At 41.1% G+C, this 17149-nt stretch overlaps 1 protein-coding gene and 1 pseudogene across 1 annotated transcript in view; both read right to left on the bottom strand.

Annotated features, from left to right (window-relative positions):
* Positions 1-17149, bottom strand: part of CLYBL (citramalyl-CoA lyase) — a 106086-nt gene that overhangs the window by 34334 nt on the left and 54603 nt on the right. The window lies entirely within an intron of this gene.
* Positions 3875-4609, bottom strand: LOC107530175 (small ribosomal subunit protein eS6 pseudogene; annotated as a pseudogene).

The following is a 17149-nucleotide window of genomic DNA, read 5'->3' on the forward strand; positions in this document are numbered from 1 at the left end:
TTTATATTTTTCAATTAAATGTATAACATTTATTATAGTAAGAGACTTGTAGTGACTGTATTGGGGGGAAAAAGGGAAATACATTCTCACTATTACAACCTGGTAGTGTTTCTTTAGGCAAGATGATAGTGTTGAGCTTTTTATCCCATTGTATTTTCACATGAAAAACAAATCTTGGTTTGCCTATTTTTGAAAACAGAAAATCTACAACACTACTGAGCATATCATGAGTTAACTGGTCTGAAATAATACCAAAGACCTAGGTAACAAAAGAAAAAAAATAAACAAATTGGACTTTATGAAAGATTAAAAATTGTAGCAAATTTATAAAAGGCAACCCACAAAATGGGAGAAAATATTTGCAAATCCTATATCTGATAAATGATTACTATCCAGTACATACACGTAACTCCCAAAAGTCAACAACAAAAAAACTAACAACATACTTTTAAAAACGGGTAAAGGACTTGACTAGATATTTCTTTAAAGAAGTTAGATATGCAAATAGCCAATATATACGTGAAAAGATGCTCGATATCATCGATCATTAGGGAGATGCAAATCAAAACTACAATGAGATACCACCACATCCATTAGGACGGCTACTATTTAAAAAAAAAAAAAAAAAAAGGAAGTAACAAGTGTTGGTGAGGATGTGGAGAAATTGGAACTCTTGTGCACTATTGATGGGAATGATGTAAAATGGTAGAGTCACTCTAGAGAATAGGATGGTGGTTCCTCAAAAATTTAAAAATAGAATTACCATATCATCCAGCAACTTTACTTCTGGGTATATACCCAAAAGGCTTGAAGACAGGGTCTCAAAGAGTTTATTTGTGCACCCATGTTTATAGCAGCATTATTCACAACAGCTAAAACATGGAAGCAACCCAAGTGTCCACTGATACAAGAATGGATAGCAAAATGTGTCTTAGACATATAATGAGAATATTATTCAACTTTAAAAAGGAAGGAAATTATGACACATGCTACAACATGGATAAACATTGAGGGCATTATGCTAAGTGAAATAAGCCAGTCACAGAAAGACAAATACTATATGATTCCACTTATATGAGGTACTTAGTCAAAATCATAAAGACAGAAAGTAGAATGGTGGCTACCAGAGGCTGGGGAGTTAGTGTTTAATGGATATAGAGTTTCAGTTTTACAAGATGAAAAGAGCTATGGAGATGGATGGTGGTGATGGTTGCACAGCAATGTGGGCAAATTTAAAAAACACTGAACAATGTACTTAAAAATGGTTAAGATGGTAACTTTTGTTATTATATATTTTTACCACAATTAAAACAGGTGAAAAATTTCACTTATTGATTCATCTCACAAATTATTACATACCATGTAATAGTACATGTTTACTCTGAAAACAGATTTGGTAGGGCAAAGTTTCTGATGTGTTAATTATGAAAGACACATTAATACATACATAGGTTTATAGTAAAATGACCAATAAGATTTCATTAAAAAAACAAAGGGTATGTATGGATGGGTGGCTCATAATATGTAATTGGCATTTCTGCACCTCAGAGATTTAATGGAAAAAGAACAATCTCTACAAAAAAACACACTACTCAAATATAAAAAATCTGTAAAAATTAATCAGTTTTACTTTTGTAACAATTCACAGAATGTATACTTAAAATTTGTATACTTCATTGTACACATATTTTACCTCAAAAGGACAAAGAGAATGTTGAACAAATGTTGAACTCTGTTCAATAATACACATGCAGCATATTTAAGGGGAAGTATACTGCTTCTCTCTGCAACTTACTTTGATATGAATTTTAAAAGTAAATGAATACCTGAAACATAAAATAATATTGAATGTCAACTGTAATTTTTTAAAAAGTAAATTAATTGATGGGTGGGTAGAGGGACAGATAGCTGGACAGATATAGATAAAAGCAGGCAGAGTAAAACATTACTGGCAGAGTACAGGAGGTGGACATATGGGTAATCCCTGCACAATCTTTCAACTTTTCTGGTGCTTGAAATTCTTGTAATAAAATTTAGGAAAAAATTTTTTAAATACCCCTAAAACATTGATAATTTCTAGAGCTGATTGATGAGTAGACATGCAGGCTCTCTACACTATTCTCTTTATATTTGTATGTATTTGAGTACTTCTACAATCAAATGTTAAAAATTAGTTAGTGATTTGAACTTCATTTTACTTTCTATTTGTGGGAAATAATTTGAGGGGAGGTTATTTTTAGACTTGTGATTTTATTTTTTATTTTTGCTAACAGCTCTACTGAGATAAAATTCAAATGGCGTAATGCACCCATTTAAAGTGTAAAATTCAATGGCTGTTAGTGTATTCACAGAGTTGAGCAACCATTGCCACAACCAATTTTAGAATATTTTTATCACCCCAAAGAGAAACCCTATACTCTTTAGCAGTATATTTCCTTTTGATCTGGGCAGCCACTAATCTACTTTGTGTCTACAGATTTGCTTATTTGGGACATTTTGTAGACATAAAATCATGCAATATGTGGTCTTTTGTGACTGGTTTCTTTTACTTAGTACAGTTTTTCAAGGTTTGTCATGTTGTAGCATGTCTCAGTATTTCCTCCCTTTTTATTGGGAAATAATATTCCATTGTATGGATATACCACTTTTGCTTATCTATTACCAGTTAATGGACATATGGTTTGTTTCCACTTTTGGCTATCAGGAAAAATGCTGCTATGAACATACATGTACAAGTTTTTGTGTGGACATCTGTTTTCATTTCTCTTGGACACATACCTAGGAGAAATTAGGATTGCTTGGTTATATGGTAACTCTATGTTTAATTTTTTGACGAACTGTTAACTGTTAACAAAGTGGCTGTGTCATTTACATTCCCACCAGCAGTGAATGTGGGTTCCAATTGCTCTACACCCTCACCACCACTTATGATCTTTTTGATTACAGCCATCCTAGTGGGTGTGAAGCGTCTCTCACTGTGCTCACTATGGTTTTGATTTGCATTTTCCTGATGACTAACGATGTTGAGTAGTTTTTCATGTGCTATTGGCCATTTTTATATCTTCTTTGGTAAAAGTCTACGTAAATCCTTTGCTCATTTAAAAAAGTTGTGATAAAATACATATAAAATTTTCCACTGTAACCATTTTTAAGTGTACCTTTCAATGTGGTCTTAATTACATTCACAGTGTGGTGCAGCCATCACCACTATCTAATTCTATAAGTTTTTCATCACCCCAAACCAAAACTCTGTAACCATTTTGTAATAATTCCTCATTCCCTCCTACCCCTAGCCCTGGTAACCTCTAATCTACTTTCTGTATCAATACATTTGTCTATTCTAGGTATTTCAAATAAGTGAAATTATACAATATTTGTCCTTTTGCATCAGGTTTATTTCACTTAGCGTCATAATATTTTAAGGTGCATTCATGTTGTAGCATGCATTCGAATTTTATTCCTTTTTATGGCTGATAATATTCCATTGTATGTATATACTACATTTTTTAATCCATTCATCTGTTAATGGAGATCTGAGTTGTTTCTACCGTTTGGTTATTGTGGATGCTGCTGCTATGAACACTGGCCTACAAATGGCTCTTGGAATCTCTGTTTTCAGTACTTTTGGGCATATATCTAGGAGTAGAGTTGCTGGACCATATAGTAATTCTATATTTAGCTTGCTGAGGAACCACCAAACTGGTTTCCACAATTTGGTTGTGTCATTTTACATTCCCATCAGCAATGTACCAGAGTTCCAGTTTCTTCACATTCTTAATAACACCTGTTATTTTCTATTTTATGTATTTGCTTGGTTTTTTTGGTTTTGTTTTTTGATGTTTGTCTTCATTTATTTGTTACCGTTACAAAAATCTCATTTTTGACTGGACTCAGACCTAGAGGAGCAGCTCTCAGAGGGGACAGCCTGCGTCTTCAGCAGTCGGTCCCTGGCGTTTTTCTTTGGCCTCCTTCATTCTCTTGGCCAAAAGTTTAGCTATTCTGCAGCCTCTTACTTATTTTCCTTAGTTCGCTGTTTCTTCAGAGGGATACGCCGCCATCTGTGTCGCAGGACACGTGGCATAATGAGACGCTGACTCTTGGGTGCTTTAGTCCAGGTTTCTTACCTTCTTTGTTTGGGGGCTTTCTCACAGCACATTGGCGGACATCAGCTTCTTTAGAGACACTGAAAAGCTTGCGCATTCTACCAGCTCTTTTGGGCCCCAGGTGATGAGGCCCAGCAGTATCAGTGAAGCCAGGAAGATCTTTCGCCCCTTTTTTTCCAATGGCCAAGTTGAGATTGGCATCCACAGTGCAGCCCGACAGATCTGCGCTTCCTCTGTCCCGTCCTCCTGGGTCTGTAACAGGGATGCCCCTGACTCAGCAGCAGGTGGACACGGCCATGGGTCAGGACACCCTGCTTCCTGGGGAAACCTTGTTTGTCGTTCCCACTGCTGATTCGAGCCACATAACCCTTCCATTCCTCACCCAGAGCATGAGCAGCAACTTCTGTGGCCATACGCTTCTCATAAAAGGTACGAAGTTTGCGTTCATCGTCCGCTGCAATGAGTTCCTGGCAGCCAGTGGCTGGGAAAGGGACGTTCAGCTTCATCCTGAAGTCCCTGACCGCCTCCAAGACACCACGGAAAAGAGGATTTGCTTGTTTTTTATAATAGCCATCCTAGTGGGTGTGACAGGGTATTTTATTGTGGTTTGATTTGCACTTCTCTAATGACTACTGATGCTGAGCATCTTGGCCATCAGTATACTTTTTTGGGAAAATGTTTATTTTAGTCCGTTACCCATTTTTAAAAATTGGGTTGTCTTTTTGTTGCTGAGTTATGAGTGTCTTTTATATACTCTGATAGTAGATATATGATTCCCAAATATTTTCTCCCATTCTGTAGGAAAAGAAAACTCTAGAGGAAAAAAGGGGCTTACTTTCATCAGCCTCTTCACTCAGCTTTGCCCCAGCCCTTGCCTCACGAGGGGCTGGTGTTTGGATTTCTTGTGCCACAGCCCTGTCCATCCCCTTTCCCCACTCTCTCTCTCTTTTATTTTACCCTTTCCCTACCCGCTCCTGAGATGGATTTTCCTCCTCTGCCTGTGACAGACCTTGTGTTTTTGTGCGCACCTTGCCAGGCATCCTCATGGCCTCGGAGGGGCCTCAAATCCAAGCTCACAGGGAAATGTCGAGTGAGGGCCGAGATGTCCCTCACGGGCACAGCTATACCGTTTACAATTCTTATTAACTTTATGAGGTAGTAGTGTGGCTTTGAGGTACACTTTGCACACAACTTTTAAAAAAGTATTTACCTATTAAAGGCTTGTGCCAGTAACAACCACCATGCTCAGATTTGTCTGTGGAGCTCTGGAGTCTACAAGTTCATGGCTCTTCCCACTCCTATTATTTTCTTAGTTCTCACTCATTGCTTGTTCTCACAGCCTCCATGAGGCAATGCTCTGATTTCTGTTTTCTAGCAGGGCAGCAGAGGCACAAGGAGCAGGAGATCTGTTCCAGGAGGGGCACTCCCTGAGTGAAGGAATGGATGCTGTGCCATGCTCCCTCCGGAGGGGCCACCAGCACGTCCACATGCTGGGCAGGAGCCAGAGGAACAGCAAACACCACCATCACTCAGTAGGTGTTTTAGATAACTGACAGGATTTGTTCTTTTCTTTAAGATTGTGATTGTGAAAAGAAAATTTCCTGAATACTATCCCTGGATTCTGCCTGATGTACCTGATCTGGTGCATTTAAAATTTTTTAACCAGTAGAAGAGGAACCAATCAAACGCTATCCACTATGCAGGGTGCTGGGGATGGGTGGGGGGTAGGGAAGTATCGAGAGCACTTTATATTGCCATATAAATCAATGGAGGAATGTATCATCTAGTTGTGGTGATGAAAGGCCCACAGAATAGGAAGCGAAATAACAGTTCCAGCCAGTGGAACAGACAACAGGACTACGGGACTGGGAGGCAGGATGGAGCACTAGAGACTGAGATGGGGGCAGGGGAGTTGGGGATTTCAGTAGGTGCAGAGGAGGGGGTAGCACCCAGTAGAAAGCTAGAAATGGGCAAAGGGCAGAGGCAGGAGGAGGGAGTGAATAAAATGGCAGATGGTCAGGACATATGAGGTTAGCTAGGGAAGGTGCTGGTGCCAGGAGATGGGCAGAAAGAACAGGAGATTCCAAAGCAGGCAGGGGTAAGCCCATGATTTAGGAACAAAGGGCAGCGGCCCTGTTCCAGTGGGGAAGGAAACAGTGAGGGGGGTGGCAGGCCAAGCACTGCAGTTCAGTGGAGAAAGTACCTTCCTTATTGGAAGGTGACCTGGCCTGGCCTGGGGGAAGGTCTGTCCCCTGAAGTCCCTTGAGCACTAACTGGAGAAGGTCCCTGCTTGAGACTGCCCTGCCCATGGGCATCCCTGGAGTGCAAAGCATGGGCTTTTGTCAGGAAAGGGCCTCCAGTTGCAAAGCTACTCGATTTTGTCTTTGGAAGAGGTGTTTGTACAGGGGTCTCCGAACCGGGGCGGGGGGGGGGGGGGGAGTGTCACAGTGCAGTGCAATGAAAGAGAAATGTAAAGTACACATGGAGTGGGGACCTGGCCCACCTCCCTCCCATGGGCCTTCTAATTGGTCTCCCTCTGCCCTCCCTCCTCACCTGGTGCAAAGCACAGCCCCAAGCAAAGCTGCCCTCTCCCTTGCAACTAGCTGTATTTGTGTTTCGCAACTTCTCTGGGTTAGAGGAGGTAATTAACTGTTTTGGTTTAAAAGCCCCTGCTGGGTTGCAGTCTGCGTGGGGGAATAAAAATAAACAAGCGCGAAAGGGAACAGTGTCATCAAAGGACTCCGAACCACCTTTCTTCATTACGAGGGTGAAAACACTGCTGTTTGCCACAGGTGCCATGGATTACCCACGCAGGGCGGCGCCCACTGGCCTTTCGTTCTTTTGAAATGATAAATCAAGAGTGAACGGTTCATAATTTAATGAGGCAGCCTTGCCACGGTTCCAGTTACGCATCAGATAACAGCCATGTCACCTGTCCTGGCCTAAGCAGTTTTACTGTGATGCTTAGCAACGTATTTTGGCTGATGACTTTCTTTAGTTCTTAAGCTGGCTTGAGATACATTGCTAGAAATGTTCCAAATTTGTCTCCTTAATGTAAATATCAAGAACCAGGATTTGTTTGTTCGTTGTTGTTTTTAAGCCAAAGCCTCTTCACTTCTACGGAGGAAAACATTTGTTTCCCAGCCCATCACCAAATTTGGGGGGCAAGTTAGACCACTTCCCTCCAAGGTTGCACTCAGGTAGGTTCTAAGGGGGCTAGGTGTGCCCACAGGGGATTCCTGTCTGTGTGCCAGTTGCTTCAACAACACTTCTCTAAGGTGCTGACACAAAGAATCTTGTCTCCGTAAGCAGGAGGTTGTAAGTGCTCACAGAGAGAAGTTGAAATGTCTAGTGATAAGGCACAAGCAGCCTTGCAGTTCAACAGACTGAGTGAATGGGAGTTTCCACTGGCTGCAGGGTCAAGGCCTTGTCCTCTCATTCTGGAGAGGAAGCTCTATGGGGTGGCAGGGCAGCATCCCATGCGGAATTCTTTACATCCCATAGTGCTGTCATGTTCCGGGCAGCTCTGAGTGAAGAAATCAGGTAACTGAGTAAGCCCTGCGATGGCAGAAACAGACCGTAAAGAAAGACTGCTCGCAGGACACTGAGCTGCGTTACCCTCGCGAACTGCTCTGAGGGGCGTGAGGCTGTAGAGTTTAAAATTCCCCACGCCGTACCGCCAGCTGGGTCTGCCTTTGCAGGCTTTGCTTTCTGCTGCTCAAATCTACCCTCGCACCCTCATTTTATAGGAGCTAATCATTTGTCTTTCATGGTTTGTTGTTTCTCTTGCTTCCTAATTATTTCCCAAAGAAAGTGGTAATTTTTAAAAACTTTCTTTTAGGTGGCAAATTGACAGGCATTTTATTTTATTTTATTATTTTTTTTAAAAATATATCTTTATTGATTTCAGAGAGAGGAAAGGCGAGGGGGAGAGAGAGATAGAAACATCAATGATGAGAGAGTCACTGATTGGCTGCCTCCTGCACACCCCTGACTGGGGATGGAGCCCACAACCTGGGCATGTGCCCCGACTGGGAATTGAACCCCGATCGCCTGGATCCTAGGTCGATGCTCAACCGCTGAGCCACACCCCGCTGGGCGACAGGCATTTTAAAAGGCAGAACTTTTGTGCCCTATTTGTTACCTATTTTATTTTATTCTAAAATCAACAAAGAAGAAAAATGTGGGAAACTGAAGACTGGAGGAGAAGGCTGGCCACCAGAGTATTTTATTTAAAAAAAAAAAAGAGGCAGATTCTGCCCTTTGACTATGGTTTGGTTACAGCGAAGGGCCCTACTCAAGGACCAAGCCACGTAGAGGTTTCTCTCTACGGTGTACTGGAGCAAGTCACAATCCTCTGAAAATGGGCGACGTGGAGAGAGTGGCAGAGCCCAGTGTCATCTGACCTAGCTCAAGAACCCCAGGTCTTCTATCATTAAATGTCTTCCTCGAGAAAATGCTAATAAAACAATGCAATGGCTGGCCCCACACTTGATTTTCATTGCGTTTTACACCTTTCCCTCTTGCCAGCTCTTCAGGTTGACTTTCTCGGCGGCTCCATTCCTTCACTGGTGCCAGGCAGGCTCACTGTGGAACCACTTGGGTTTTCTTCCTTCTTTTTGTGCCCAGGAAATTTTCATAAAGCATTTAACGTGAGAACAAGCAGGTTAATTTCCCGTGCTGGTGAGCCAGGCTCTCGGAAGGCTCTGCAACACTGCCATGTTCTGGCGCCAGAGTTGGAGGCCTGGGTCCCAGTGGCGAGGATGCTTGCCAGGCCCTTCTCTGTGCAGACACCAGGTGTGATTTAGCAGAACAGATTGTGTGGACGCTGAGCAGCTTCGATACTCCATGCGTCAGAACCAAACTGTATCCTTCGTGCAAGATGAAGAGGAAAGTCTCCTGGGCTAGAGGTTCTGCCAGGAAAGGCCTCTGGACATATAGGAAATGGGAAAATTGCTCCACCTGGTGACACACACCTGGTTTTAGGAACATTAAAGTTCTTAATGATATCAGAACCCCATTAAAATGCCCCATCATACCACAATGCTGTTTTCCTCTAATGATAGGTAGGCAATGAGAACAACAACAAAATATATATATGCAAAAAATGGAATTACAGTTGACCCTTGAACAACATGGGGTCAGGAGTGTTGACCTCCATGCAGTTGAAATCCAAGTACAACTTTTGACTCCTCAAAAATTTAACCACAGTACCCTGGCTGATGTGGCTCAGTTGTTTGGAGCGTTGTTCCTTACACCAAAAATTTAACTACTAATAGCCTACTGTTGACTGGGAGCCTTATCGGCAACATGAACAGTTGATTAACACATATTTTGTATATATATTCTTATAATAAAGTAAGTTAGAGAAGAAAATGTTATTAAGAAAATCATAAGAGAAAATACATTCACAGTATTTATTGAAAAAAATCCACATATAAGTGGACATGCACAATTCCAACCTGTGTTGTTGAAGGGTCAACTGTATAAGGAAATTTTAAAAATCACTGAATCCAGTCTTTGATATATACCTAATCAGTGCCTAAACCATGACCCTGAGGTTCCAGGTGTCAGCCCCTCGGATACTGTATAGGGAAGACTTTTAGGGAAGCAGCCAAGCTTTGAGGATAGCACAATGCAGACCCCAGAGATGAGAACAGCAAGCTCCCCATGTTGACAAACTTAGTGAGCCTTCAGAAAAGGACAGGTCACCCCACAGGGAGAGTGGCTGAAGTCACATGGAAGATGATTTTAGGACAAGCTTAGCAAACACAACTGCTAGAATTACCAGCCTTTCTGTTCAGATCTCTGCCACGGGCAATTTAATGCTTAGTGATGTACAATTAAGTAATGGAGAAGACCAATGGTGTCCCAGTGGTGTAATATGGCTTTGGAAGGAAGTATATGTGCTCACACATTCAAAATCACTTGATAACGATGACATACATATGTATACACTATTCTTTTTTTAACTTTTAAAAGAGCTTGCTCTCATTTGCCCTCACAGCAGTTCTGAGGTGTAGACAAGGCAGGTTTTATTATCCATCTTTGCCTGAAGAACATGTAGGCTATAAGACTTAACTTATCCAGAGGTCAAATAGCTAGTCAGCAGTTGAGGTGAGACAGAACTCACGTGTCAGGCTCCCAATCTTGTGTTCTGTCTGTGGAAATCCTCCTTGCATCTTATAGGGTCTGTGAGTTACCCAGTAGCCTATAATAAACTATTTTCTTATCTGCTTAAACTCGGTAGATTCTATGGTTGGCTGCCAGGAGCAGTAACCAACACAGGGATCGTATTATACATATATTATGTCACCTACCTTTTTCACCCAACAACAGGTAGGGTACATCTCTATGTAAGGGATAATCTATATAGTCATTTACACTGACTGCAGAGTATTCTATTGTTTGGATATGCCATGATTTATCTAATCAATCTCCTAATGAATAAGATTTAAAATTTTCCAAACTTTTGGTTATTAATTCATTCATTTTATTCAACAGATGTTTACTGAATACTCTTTATGTGCCAGGTACGTCTCCCTGCCTACATGGAACTTACATTCCAGTCAACAAAACACCTAATAAATAAGCAAACCAATAAATAATTGCAGACTGTGAAAAGATTAGTAAGACAACAGAATTTAGTAATGGCACAGAGTGATGGGGTTGGGGGAGCTGTTTGAGATAGGGAAGCAAAACAGCTTCTTTGAAGATGTGACATTTGCCCTGATACCAAAAGATTATACACAAAGCTGAAACAAATATCCCAGAGCATTCATCTTAGAGCATTTGTCTGAACATTTCCTTAGGACAAATCCTAGAAGTGCAAATGATAGGTTAAGAGACTTGCTCATTCAGGTTCCAAAGGGTTGGCCATGAAGTTCCATTTCTCTCTGCCTCCCTCTAAACCAGCTCTGGATTTCACAAGTCCAGGTTCCTTTCCCAAATGTGCCCAATGACTGCTCTGTAAGAGAATGGACAATCTCTTAACCTCATTATGCCTCAGTTTCCTCATCTGAAAAATGGGGACAATAAAAATGCCTGACTCAGGGATTGGTGAAAATTGACAATGGTGTAACGTAAGTGGTTAACAGATGTTAGATTACAAAAATGCATGTTCATTTAACATGTATACTAAAACTGCTTTCTTCAAAAGGGCTGTGCACACTTAAACTCCCATTTCCTGATGCCATCTCACTTGGGGTTGGTTATGAGGTCGTACTAGCTTGATCTGTTTTCAATAACACATGTCCTCATACCAGGACTGTAACCACATGAGGACAGGGAGTGTATCTTATAGTTCTTGTGTCCCAGTACTTAACTGAAACAAAAACACAGGTGGCTGGTCCCCTTACACTAAGGAGAGTCCTCAAAGGGGCCAATCTACTCACAGATAATGGGAGCTAGCCTGTCCACCGAATCTTAGACCTTTTATTTTGTCTGAGATCAGATCTTAAATATCCAAAGTCTGTTCTCCTATGTGCACTGTGACCTTCAGGTTGCTGAGTTCTTCAGGGAGGCTAGTGTACTCACCATTGTGTGTTAAAAAAACAACACACACACATAGCAACCTGCTGAATGTTTTTGTTCTAACTTAGAAACCTCAATCCCAGAATCCTGAGTCAGTGCCTCAGCAGGAATAGAAGGCCACAGGTTGCAGATGGCAAATGACTCACTGCGATCTGAAAGGGTCTGTGCTGTTGGTACAAAATGTGACCATGTTCCATTTGGTTCCTTTGTCCATCTGCTGCTGCTATGCTCTAGAAGTGAGGAGGATTTTAAGATTTAAATTTGGACTAGGTTTAAGCTGATTTCTTAAGCCATATTTAATACATCACCAACAAACACTACTTTGGTGGTGTTTGACTAAGAAGGCCATAAAGAACAAGATTTTCTTATTTTTTTTCAGAACCTTTTTGAATGGAGGTGATTATGATTACGGTTGAATTATATACAGTGAGTTAATTTTTTAACTTTTTTTTAAGAAAGGAAAGCAAGGGATAGGGAGATGAATGGAAAGGAGGACAGTAGGAAAAAGAGTTCCAGATGTCTGCTGGCTTCTCTGATCACCTTATGCATGTTAGTCTTGTGGCTGCATTACCCTAATCTCTGCCTCTGTCTCCATGTGGTCTTCCCCTCTGAGTGTCTCTTATAAGGACACTTGTCATTGGACTTAGGGCCCACCTAGATGATCCAGGATGATCTCATCTTGACATTCTAACTACACTTGTATAGACCCTTTTTCTAATTAAGGTTGCTTTTGCAGGTTCCAGGATTAGGATGTGGTCATATCTTTTGAGAAGCAGCCACTCAATCTACTACAGGAAGCATATTCCATGACCAGTGGGTTAAATGGTTCCTTAAAGATCTACTAGAAAATAGTATGTTAATAAAGGTGAGTTCTCCCTTTTCCATTCTTCCCTCTCTAATTACTACACAATAGACTGTAGAGCGGTTTAGAGCCATATTCTGTCTCCCCAGTCATTCTATGCATCACTGCCTATTCTTTCCTTTTTGCCTCTGACCTCCGCTGAAAGAGCACCTAAGGAAAAGAGAGAGGTGGTGGTGCTGAGTCACTATCTTTAAAAGTCTGTGTGTTTGGAGTAATTCTTTCTACCAAGAAATCTAGCTCTTCCATTTAAGCCTAGTAGTTACCTTTCATCATCCAGAGAATGCATTTTTAGATGGGTGGCTAAGGTTTGGAATAAAAAAATCATACAATTTTAGGGCTGAAGAAAGTCCAGAAATTATTTAGTCATTTTAGAAATAAAGAGAAAGAAGTCCCAGAGACAGATCAACAAATTATTGAAGGCCACTGAACATAACAGGGGAAGAGCCGGGACTAGAACTCAAGGCTCCTGACATCTATTTAAGCACTTTTTCACACTATCACACATGATACAGAATGTGATGCAGAGTTTGCTCCTACGTGAATTATTCAAGATATTGGCCTCTTTGGTGTCACCCGATGAAATAACCAACCTTCTATGGACTGAATGTTTGCATCTCCCCCAAATTCATATGTTGAAGCCCTAACCCTCAATGTGATGGTATTTGGGGGTTAGCCCTTTGGGAGTAATTAGGTCATAAGGTGGAGTCCTTGATTGGGATTAGTGACCTTATAAGAATAGATACAAGAGAGATGATCTTTCTGCCATAAGAAAGCATAGCAAGAAGGTGGCCAACTATGATCCAAGAAGTGAGTTCTCACCAGGAAGAACACTGTCCTGTACCTTGATTGTGGACTTCTCAGTCTCCATAACTGTGAAAAATAAATGTTTGCTGTTTAAGCCACCCAATCTATGGTATTTGTTATAGCAGCCATAACTGACAAAGACACAACCCAATGAAAATATTCAATGATATTTAACATGCTATGGGCAGATAAGGTCTCTCATCTAACTGAGCTTACACATTTAGTATCTGAAAGATGAAAGACTCTATTTAGTCAGGGACACAGACCTCTTTTCCCTTAGACTGTCAAATAAAAAAAATGACAACAGTCAACACAACAATAGTCGTTTAGTGTATATGAACCAAAATTATACCTTTTTTTTTTGTCAGATTGGCAAAAAAGATATTTTTTGGTGTGCTATAGAATTTTAGTAATTAGTTTATGTGTGCCATGAGATGAGAAAGGTTGAAAATTGCTGCCTTAGAGGAAAGGTAAAACAGCTGGTGTTACCGTCCCCACTTAGAAGTGTTCCTTATCTTGTCAGATGTCATTATTTGAGTCAAAAGCACCTCTTGGCCTAGAAAATAAGCCTCCTCACCCCTCTCTAGTGCTTAACGAGAGAACCAGCAACCCAAGGTCAGCCATAACAAAAAAGCTTTTTTTTTTTTTAATTATTAAAACTCATCATTGTCCACAGAATAAAGTATATCTCTTGGGAATAGTGAAGCCATCAACTAGCTACTCATGAACAAGAGAGGCATTTTCTAGTTGATACAGTGAGCTAAAAAGACCCAGATGGTGGATCCTTTTGGCATAGACCTATCTTCTCTGGCTGTCTGTTTCTTCACTGCATTAATTCTTCCTATATCAGAACCATCACACAGTTTGCTTAGTTCCAAGAAAGATAAAAACAGAAAGGCCTTTGTCCTGTAGGAGTCTTACCTTCCCTTCCTCCTTCAACACTGGGGCAGCCTAGTCAATGCAGGATGCAAATGACCTGAGTCTTTTGATGAAATGACCTGGATCTTTTGTTAAGAAAAATCTCAAAGCTCTTGCCCATGTAAGAGTCAACACAATCCCTTCCTTATGAAACAGGAAAGGGGACTACACTTTTGGGGAGTATTTCACCTGGACTGGACTGATGCCTGATGCAGATTCTGAATTTATTTTAAAATGGGTTTTGGCTTGTTGGATGGAGCATGTTGCATTGCTGCTGGCTGGAGTGTGAGTCCCGTGGGCTTGCAGCCCTGTCTTCTTTCATGAGAAATCCCTGCCAATCCAGGATCTGTGAACTGATTCTGCCAGCCAATCTCTAATTTAGCATATGTACAAAGCCAATTTTTGGACACCATGATGGAGCCTGGCACTTCTGCAGCCCTCCATGTTTGCAATGCTCACAGTGAAATAACAAGGAACTAGCAAGATAGAGAAAAAAAAAATGACATGAAAAGGCTTTCTAATTCAGATAAATCGTCTCTGTATTATATATGTGTTTGTGTCTTCCTCCTGCTTTTTCAACATAAACTTCCCCCATGCCTCCCCTTGTAGCTATTTCATTTAGATTTTCAATCTGGGATGCACTTAGCAATAGCCAACATTGACAAAGATAAAACCCTGCTCCCCACTGAGAACATCTGATTTTTAAAATGTAGAAATGCTGCTCTTCACAAAATAGGACATTTCCCTTTTAATTAGCTTCAAAATACACCCAAATAATTTGCCACTAGGAAATGACACCATTTTAGAGTGCTTAAAAATAATTCCTATCCATGCAAAAACCAATTTGATGAGAGGCGCAAGCTAGTGAAACCTTCAGTTTTGAGATAAACTGAGCTGCTTCTATGGGGACAGCTGTCACTACTATGGGAAAATTCACCTAATCCTCAGGCTTTTATCACTGTCTTCTCTCAGAAACCCTGTGCCTAAGGTGTTTGCTGAAATAGTTAGGAACAGTTGCTAATTGAGGCTCAAGTACACCCATCCATCTTTGCTGAAACTATGGGTCTTCCTGCCTCCCACCGTTCTATAGATTTTCTTGCCAGTCATTTAGTTTTCTAACAGTTCAAAACAGAATAGGTAGCAGCAAAAGTTGTATGGTGACATGTCATGCTACCTTTGAAAATAAAAACATATATTGTGCCCGCCCACCCTGCAATGTGCTAGCGCTGAGTCCTGAGACAAGCATGCATCAGGATGGGCATTTTGACTTTTCCCTGTGCATGAATGAAATCAAATCTCTGAATAAAAGGGAGGGGGAAACTATGTGATTTTCTGATGTGGATTTCTTCCAATGTATAGATGTGACAATGACCAACTTTTTGGTTCTTCTGGTAAGTAAGATCCCCGCCAGGTGAGACATTGCTGATAGGTTTGCTCTCATGGGATGAACAACCCCCTCAAACCATATCTGGTCCTTACCTGCTGTGGCTTCTGTTGGTAGAAAAAGAGTCTGAGCTCTGCCTGTATAAAGATAAATATTTCAGGAGCTTGGCTGATGGCAAGCTTTGCACGACCATGCAGAAGCCAAGCTTGATTGCCCTGGCCTGGTGTGGGGCTCCCCAGGTGGCAGGGGCTGAGAGCGGACAGTGTGGGGGGTGGAAGTGAGTGCCTCCAGTCATTCTGAGTCGCCCCTGGGCTGATTTATGACGAGGGTTGACAGGCTCCTAAGGGGAGGTTCTGTCCGTTTTCTTTCTGTAGCACGGATAATGGACCATGCATGGGGTCCTAAGACAGAGACTGAGGACTTTTTGTGTGTGACTATGACTACATTTCTCATCAGTAAGGCCACATTCATGGTCTCTTTGGAGGCCACTGACTCACTGGAGGATTACCATTAAGGGATGTCTGCTTAGTGGCACCAGGTTCTTTCCCACCCCTCAGGGGCTAGCATGGCGCCTCCATGCTGCTTCACTCAAGCCAGACAGAAGGGCAAGGCACCAGGTCTGGGAATTAGAGAGGGAGATTGATATGTGCATATACAATGCAGTCACGGACAACTGCAAAGGCTCACATGTAACCCCACTGGGAACTGGTTAAAATGAAGTCTGTGATAAATGACTCATGGAACCCAGACCCTGACTAGTCTTCCCAGGAATGGCCAGAGGTGAGGTTCAGAACATTTGTGACTTATGGAGTTCAAGTGACTAGAATGTATGTGAAGGATTCTAGGACTGGCCCTGCAAATAAAAATAACTACTTAAACAGGGATGAATTTTTTACTCTGGAGTGATCCTGAAGACTTGAATTAGGAGATTACCATCTTTCAAGTTTCATGTCAAAGGAAAGATTACTTCATTGAAAATATAAAACTTATAACTTGAGTTCTACTGCCTTGGAACACTGAGACCACTGCTGCCTCTCGGTACATTGAGATTCCCTATTATTTAACATGTGTTCAAGTAAGGAGACCACCTAGAGGAATAATTAGATGCTGTAGAGTTATAAGAACCAAGGCAGATGGATTAGAATGCAGATGTTTTGAACTTTTGGCTTTTGATGAGGTAAAACTGACAAGGATTTTAAAAAATGTACTTCAAATGTTATATCAAAGTTTAGTAGATTTTAAGAAGATCAGAGTTGTATTATAATTTGGAGTTAATTTATACAGTTTGTTGTTACAGTAACACAGTTGATTTGTCTTGTGAAAATAAAAATTTTGTAGCCAGGGCTGCTGAGAGTTGAGTCAAAGAAAAAGGTAAACCCTGAATAGAGAAAAGTTGTACCAGTCAGAGCTCTCCAGAGAAACAGAACCAAAAGATGATGATAGATAGATAGATAGATAGATAGATAGATAGATAGATAGATAGATAGATAGATAGATAGATAGATAGATGATAGATAGATGATAGATAGATGATAGATAGATAGA

The sequence above is a fragment of the Miniopterus natalensis genome, chromosome 2 (assembly GCF_054644295.1).
Source record: "Miniopterus natalensis isolate mMinNat1 chromosome 2, mMinNat1.hap1, whole genome shotgun sequence".
Taxonomy (NCBI): domain Eukaryota; kingdom Metazoa; phylum Chordata; class Mammalia; order Chiroptera; family Miniopteridae; genus Miniopterus; species Miniopterus natalensis.